This window comes from Mastomys coucha, unplaced genomic scaffold (assembly GCF_008632895.1).
Source record: "Mastomys coucha isolate ucsf_1 unplaced genomic scaffold, UCSF_Mcou_1 pScaffold14, whole genome shotgun sequence".
Taxonomy (NCBI): domain Eukaryota; kingdom Metazoa; phylum Chordata; class Mammalia; order Rodentia; family Muridae; genus Mastomys; species Mastomys coucha.
In genome coordinates, this window is record NW_022196896.1 from 26,109,510 (window position 1) to 26,117,832 (window position 8,323).

General features: G+C 41.9%; 1 pseudogene; it reads left to right on the top strand.

Moving 5' to 3' along the window:
* The first annotated feature begins 6,536 nt into the window (after nt 1-6,536).
* LOC116088961 lies at nt 6,537-7,462 on the top strand (annotated as a pseudogene).
* The last annotated feature ends 861 nt before the right edge of the window (nt 7,463-8,323 follow it).

The following is an 8,323-nucleotide window of genomic DNA, read 5'->3' on the forward strand; positions in this document are numbered from 1 at the left end:
GACCTAGGCCTTCCCACACATATGTAGTAGATGTGTAGCTTGGTAGTCACAAAGGTCTCAAACAACTAGAGCAGGGCTATCCCAAAAGCTGTTGCCTGCCTTTGGGTATGTTCTACTAGTTGGGCTGCTTTGTCTGTCCTCAGTGGGAAAGGATGTTCCTAGACCTGCAGAGACCTGATGTGGCAGGGTGAGGTGATACTGGGGGGGCATCCTCTGAGGGGAGAATGGGAAGGAGGATGGAGGAAGGATTGTGTGAGGAGGTGGCCTAGAAGAGGGGCCATTGAGTGGGATGTAAAGTGAATAAATACAAAAAGAAAAAAGAAAAAAAGAAATAAAAAAGAACTGTATCTCATTGTTTGAATTTTGTTAGTAAAATAAACTTAGAAAGTTATTTTCTACATTGTTACAGATATCTACCTGGGATCTTTGACTTTGTCTCTCTGTATTTGAAGTCTGCAGTTTCTTTCTATTTGGCTTGTATGGAATGCACTAATACACAACAATGCTAATTATGGACCTCACTAGAGATATTTCACAGAAACAGGAGAGTAGAGACAAAGAATTGAATGGACTTGTGGCATAGATTCAGAAGAATCTTAAAGGATTTCCTCCTCCTCCCTCTCCCATCAAAATTAAGTTTCGAACTTTGAAGCTTGGAAGTCAATATCAGACCTGCATTTTAAGCAAGATGGTTATCTATCATACCAAACAGACACTTGCTCACCTATGTCCATAGCAGCCTTATTTATAATAGCCAGAAGCTGGAAACAACCTAGATGTCCCTCAACTGAAGAACATATAAAGAAAATGTGGTTCATTTACAGAATGGAGTATTTATTACTCAGCTGTTAAAAAAAATGGCATCACAAAATTTGAAGGCAAATGGATGGAACTAGAAAAAAGTTACTTTGAGTTGTGTAACCCAGACATAGAAAGATAAATATGGTATGTTACATAAGGAATAATAAAGATACAATCCATAGGTCCAGAGAGGTTAGGCAAAGAGGAGGGGTTCTAGAGAGACATACAGATCTTCCTGGAGAGGGGAAATAGAATAGATTTTGTGGGTAGATTGTGGGTGGGTGGGAATGGGAGTTGGAGGGATCTGGCATGTATGTGTTGTCAGGGAGGAATGGAGAGAGTGTGAGGAGAGATAGCTAGAATTAGGGGTTATTTGGGGTGGTGGTGTGGAAATCTAATGCAATGAAAACTTCTTGGAATGTGTGAAGGTGATCCTAATGAAGATCCGTAGTACTTGGGGATATGGAGTGTTAACTGGCTATCTCTTATTGCCAAGCTGAAATCTATTTAGAGATTCTAATGAGGACTCCTAGTAATGGAAGATTTAGGGTCTCAAATGTCCATCTTTTGTAGCCAGGCAAAGTTTCTAGTTGTGGGACTGGGGGTCATTTGGCTGAGTTGTTGGCCATGGGGCTCTCATCGATATCCCTAAAGAACTCAGACTGATGCTAGGACAGAGGGTAGCTCTCAGAAGACTGACAGCAGCCAGGGGGTACCAATTGCTGAAGTCAACGTTCACACAGCTCATTGAACACAGAGAGGTTGAGCTTGTGTCTGCATGGAGACCTCAACCCTACATTCCAGTTTCCTTGTCATGGGAAGGCACTCTGGAGGGTAGGAAAAAGAAAACTTAGATGCAAACCCAGCCACTAAGCCTTTGATCTACAATCTGTCCTGCCTTCAAGATGTTCTGGGGCATTGGTGGTAAAACACTTATGGAAGTGGACAATCAATGTCTGATATAACTTGAGGCCCATGGTATGAGAGGGAGCCCCTGCCCTACACTGCCTGGCTAGCCAGTAACCAGATACGGGATAGCCCAGAGACCCAGGGTAGAGCCAAACACAACTGGCAAAAATTTGAAATGTTTCCTAATGATATTCTGCTACACTCATAGATCAGTGCCATGTCCACTTGCCATCAGAGATGCTTCCTCTAGCAGCAGATGGGTTCCAGTGCAGAGACCCATAGCCAGACATGAAGAGAAAGTCTAACTAGAAGTCTCTATCGGGAACCTTGGAGAGCTGAGAACACTGTAGAAGGATGGAAGGAAGACAGTGGGTGTCAGAGGGGATGGAGAATACCAGGAGAACATTGTCCACAGAACTAACTAAGTAAGGTCCATAGAGGCTTACAGAGACTGAAGCGACCATAGTGGGACCTGTATGGATCTGAGCCAGGACCTCTGCTTATATGTTATGATTATGTAGCTTAGTGTTCTTGTGGGATACCTAACAGTGAGGGTGGGTGTATCTCTGAATCTTTTGCCTGCTCTTGAAATACCTTTCCTCCTATTGGGCTCCCTTTTCTGGCTTTGATATGAGGGCTTTTTGCCTTGTTTTATGGCATCTTGTTTTGCTGTGTTTAGTTGCTGTCTCTGGAGGCTTGCTCTTTTCTGAAGGGAAACCAATGGGGATGGATATAGGGACACTATAAAGAGTAGAGGAAGGGGACACTAGTCAGGATGTAATACATAAGAGAAAAATGTATTATTATTATTTTTAAAAGATAGTTGTGCTGAACTTTGGACCACTTTGGGAGTCTGAAACTGAAAAATGCCTCTCTAGGCAAGTAAAATCTCTGATGAGACTTGAAGACTGAATGGGCCAGCCAGAGACAATGTCCTGGGAGAAGGGACAAGAGTCAGTGAAGACTGGAACTTCTGAGGAGGCAAATTTAGTCTAGGGTTTCTAGATCAGAGAGAGCAAGACAAGAAATGCATAAAGCAGAAGAGCCTGGGACTGAGGCCAGCTGTTACTAAAGGACTCTAAGTTGCGTTAGAATTTGGACTTATTCCCAGGACTGTGAGAAACTATTAATTGTATATTTTTAAGACTTTTTTTTATGCTCACAGCCTTCTTCTTTACTTACACATAAATGTGATTTATATATATGTATATGTATATATATGTTTATATTGCATGTCTGTTTAAAAGTGTGGTTTCCTCTTCCTTCCCCCTCCCCTCCTCTCTATGCCTTTCCTTACCCTTCCCTTTCCCTCCCCTCCTCCCTTCCTCTCCTGCTCTCCTCCCCTTCCTTCTCCCTCCCTGCTCCACTCTTTTGTTTCTTCCTCTTTCCCTCCTTCTCCCTTGCTTCCCCTTCCCTTCCCTCTCCACTCCACCCTACACTACACTACGCTACACTATGCTACACTACTCTTCTCTTCTCTACTCTACTCTACTCTACTCTACTCTACTCTACTCTACTCTTCTCTACTCTACTCTTCTCTTCTCTACTCTACTCTACTCTTCTCTACTCTTCTCTACTCTACTCTACTCTACTCTACTCTACTCTACTCTTCTCTACTCTTCTCTACTCTACTCTACTCTACTCTACTCTACTCTTCTCTACTCTACTCTACTCTACTCTACTCTACTCTTCTCTACTCTACTCTTCTCTACTCTACTCTACTCTACTCTTCTCTACTCTACTCTACTCTACTCTACTCTTCTCTACTCTACTCTACTCTTCTCTACTCTACTCTACTCTACTCTTCTCTACTCTACTCTTCTCTACTCTACTCTACTCTACTCTACTCTACTCTACACTTCTCTTCTCTACTCTACTCTTCTCTTCTCTACTCTACTCTACTCTACTCTACTCTACTCTACTCTTCTCTTCTCTACTCTACTCTACTCTACTCTACTCTTCTCTACTCTACTCTACTCTACTCTTCTCTACTCTACTCTACTCTACTCTACTCTTCTCTACTCTACTCTTCTCTACTCTACTCTACTCTACTCTACTCTTCTCTTCTCTACTCTACTCTTCTCTACTCTACTCTACTCTACTCTACTCTACTCTACTCTTCTCTTCTCTACTCTACTCTACTCTACTCTACTCTACTCTACTCTACTCTTCTCTACTCTACACTACTCTATGCTTCCTTCCCCTTATCTTCTTCCCTCCCTTCTCCTTATGTCTCCTGTATTCTCTTCTCCTCTCCCTTCTCTCCTCCTCTTCTCTCTTTCCCCTCCTTTCTTCTATTTTTCTATTGGTCTCTCATTTCTTGTTCTCCAGATCGTTCCCAGGAATGAAAAGTCAGGTTTTATATATATATATATATATATATATATATATATATATATATATATATATATCACTCTCTTTCCAGTTGTGTTTATAATCTTTTAAATTATTTAATCTCTCTTAGTACTTAGAGAAATAACTTCTTTACATTATCTGGAAGCCTACAGGCTCTCTTAGTACACGGTTGCTTGTTCTTGAAGGAAGAAATGTGACCTCTATGGCTACTCATTTAAGTTTTTCCCTTGTGGAGTACTGTAAATTTCTTCTTTTTTACCCACTTAACAGTAATATTTGCTTTCTCTTTCTCTATATTTTCTATGTCTATCTACTATATTTTGTCATTAGTTTGTGCTTTTCTCAATTTATATCTCTTACATTTCAATCACAGTCCTTACTTATCACAAATTATATGCCATACAAGTAAGCTATACATTTTCATGAAGATTTATGTGAACATGTACACATATACATGTATACATGTATATGCACACATATGCACACATATTAACAATTATTGACAGTGATTTCTATTATGTTTTCTCATGTTGATATCTCTGTTCTTGTTAACTTATTAATATGTTAATTGTTCTTCAGCTATTTCTTTCAGCTGGATTATTAGAGTAATATACACTTTTCATTTTTGAATTGTTGATTCAATTCAATACAATTGAATTATATTGGTTGGTAGTTTGCCCTCTTTATTTTTTAGGACTAATGTCTGTTTTAAGATAAACAATGGAGGTTACCTTCTAGTCATTCACCTTGAGGGACTAATTGAAGATTGACCCCAACACGCTGGAAAATAAACCTCTTGATTTTACATCAATCTCTGTCTCTGAGTCTCACTCAGGGGCATCTTGAAGTAAGTACCACTAACTGAGGGTTAGGGTCTTACATTTGAGGGCTCATTTCAGGATTTGAGGAGATGCCCTGAGTGACCACTGACTAGACTGATAGGACTGAATTTGACAATAGGTGCCAACTTATGTTTGCCAGTGTTTGTCTCTGTATTTTGTTTTCACTTTTGACTCCTGAGCATGGTGTTGGCTGGAAAACCTTTGGTCTGGTGTGGTCAATTGCGGTGGGCAGACGGGCCTTAACACCATGACCATGGGAGTCTGGAGGATGCTTCAGGCCCCCTTGAGGGAGTTGGGAGGACTCCACTCATTTTGGAAATGACAAGACAGAGTATTAGCAGGAGCTGACCCAGTCTTGCTCTAACCTGGTTTCTGTGCCCATTGCAGAGGCAAACTGTATAACCTATTTTCTGTGCCTGTGGTAGGAGCAAACAGTCTGTGTGTTGATTGTCTTCCTCTGTGTTCTTGGACTTGCATTGATGTTATTTTTATTTGTGTTCTTGGACTTGGAATGATATTAATTTTGGACATGGGACAGACTGAATCTACCCCGTTAAGCATCCTAGTTAACTATTGGAGGGAGGTTAGGGAAAGAGGAGAAAACTTGTCAGTAGTAGTAAAGAAGGGCAAGTTATTGACTCTGCTCCTCCGAATGACCCACCTTCTGAGTAGGGCGGCCACCTGGAAGGACCTTCGACTTGCAGGTGATCAAAGCAGTAAAGGAAAGAATTTTTAGGCCAGGATCCCTTGGGTACCCAGACCAAGTGCCCTATATAGTTACCTGGAAGGATCTAGTGGAGGACCTCCCCCCTCTTGGATAAAAGCATTTTTTTTTGTCTCTGAGATTTTCTCAGGTTCTGGTCAAGAAGTAGAACCCAATGAGTGGGCAAAGAACATCCTCCAGGACCCTTTTTCAGGGGATCTTCTATTGATGGATTCTCTACCCCCTTACCCCACTACCATGATCCTGGTTCCCATGGCCCCTCCTTAAGGATCTTCTTTGAGTCCTCCTCCAGTGTCCCTTTACCCCAACTTCCTCTGGCCCCAGCAAGGGGAGAGGGTTGAGAGGGAACCTTGGAACAGGGACTGGCCATGGGAACCTGGAAGAAAAGGGCCACTTAACCTGATACAACAGTGGCCCCCCTCCAAGCCAATGGGCCCATGGATGAAGATGGAAACTAGGCCATGCAATATTGGTCCTTCTCTTAGGCCAACTTGTACCACTGGAAGGCCGAATATCTCCTCTTTCAGATAACCCCAAGGGGCTGATTAATCTCTTTGAGGCTGTTTTATTTTACTCATCAGTTCACCTGGAATGATATCCAACAACTCATGAGAGTGTTCTTCATGACCAAAGAGTGAGAGAGGATAATTCAGGAAGCCAGAAAGAATGTCCCTTCAGCCATGAGGCCACCATCGATTGACCAGGCTGTCATTGACAGTGGGTTTCTCCTGACTAGACCTGAGTAGGACTTTAATTCAACCAAAGGTAAGGAGCACATTAAGGTCTTCTGTCAGGATCTGTTGGCAGGTTTCAAGGCAGCCACATGGTGGCCCACAAATTTGACCAACATACGTAAAGTTAGACAGGGATCTAACCTGCTTCCTGTTGCCTTTCTAGAGCAGCTCATGGAGGCATTCCATCAATATACACCCTATGACTTCAACTACATGGTCTACATGTTCCAGTATGGAACTACATTTTCTACCCATGGCAAATTCAGTGTCAAAGATAGGGTTGAGAATGGGAAGCTTGTCATCAACAGGAATCCCATTACCATCTTCCAGGAGCAAGATTCTGCTAACATCAAATGGATGATGCTGGGGTGATGCTGGTGCTGAGTATGTTGTGGAGTCTACTGGCATTTTCACTATGGAGAAAGCCAGCACCCACTTGAAGGGTGGGGCCAAAAGGGTCATCATCCCTGCCACTTCTGCTAATACCCCAATGTTTGTGATGGGTAAGAACCACAGGAAACATGATAACTCACTCAAGACTGTCAGCAATGCATACTGCACCACCAAGTGCTTAGCACCCCTGGGCAAGGTCATCCACAACAACTTTGGTATCATGGAAGGGCTCATGACCATGGCCCATGCCATCACTGCAACTCAGAAGATTGTGGATGGTCCCTCTGTATGGCTGTGGGGCTGCCCAGAACATCATTCCTACATCCACTGGTGCTGCCAAGGCTGTGGGCAAGATTATCCCAGAGCTCAACAGGAAGCTCACTGGCAAGGACTTCTGTGTTCCTACCCCCAATGTATCTGCTTTGGATCTGACATGCCACCTGGAGAAACCTGTCAAGTATGATGGTATCAAGAAGGTAGTGAAACAGGCACGTGAGGGCCCATTGAAGAACATCCTGGGCTACACTGAGGACCAGGTTGTCTCCTGTGACTTCAGCAGCAACTCTCATTCTTCCACCTTTGATGCTGTGGCTGGCATTGGTCTCAAAGACAACTTGGTAAAGCTCATTTCCTGGTATGACAATGAATAAGGCTACAGAACCAGGGTGGTAGACCTCATGGCTTACATGGCCTCTAAGGAGTAAGAAACCCTGGGCTAACCACCACAGCAAGGACACTGAAAGAAAGAGAGAGGCTGCCAGTTGCTGAGAAATCCCTGTCCCAACTTGGCAGTTCCCTCACAATTTCCATCCCAGACCTCCATAATAACAGCAGGAGCATAGGGAGCCCTCCCTACTCCTTGAATACCATCAATAAAATTCCACTGCACCCACAAAAGAAAACTTTATTAGTGACTCTGTTTATGAGTGGACTTTGGGATCATAATAAACTCATTTATCCACCTAAGGAGGGAGTCCATTTAATTTTTCTTTGGAGTTGAATCACTTCTTATTTAGTCCTATCACTTACAGGACATCATATGATTCATATTCCCATTAAAAAGCTAATATAGATTTATGTTTTACCTTACTTCAGAACTACTAATCGTACAGATTTCTTTTAAGCTATTTTCTAGACTCAGTATAATGATGTAACCAATAGTATTAACATAGTTTAGTTCCCATTCATGCTACTATTTCTTGTAAAGATTATCAATATATTCCCATTTTTTTGGTCAAGATGGCAAACTAAAAACAGAGAAATCATTCAACATAATGATCATATATTAATTATTTGGGATACTGATGGAAGATTTGTTTCTAACTGTCCCTTGGAAAATAATCAAGGGTGTAATTATACTCAATTGGTTCTATGGCATTTTCATAATAACACACAGGATTGAAAACCAGTTACAAGATTTGCGAGGGAATTTAAGTTTTGATGTTAAACATTTACAACAAGAAGTTCTTGATACATTTTCTCATTGCTCACCAGGCATTTCTTTCTTTCTTTCTTTCTTTCTTTCTTTCTTTCTTTCTTTCTTCTTTCTTTCTTTCTTTCTTTCT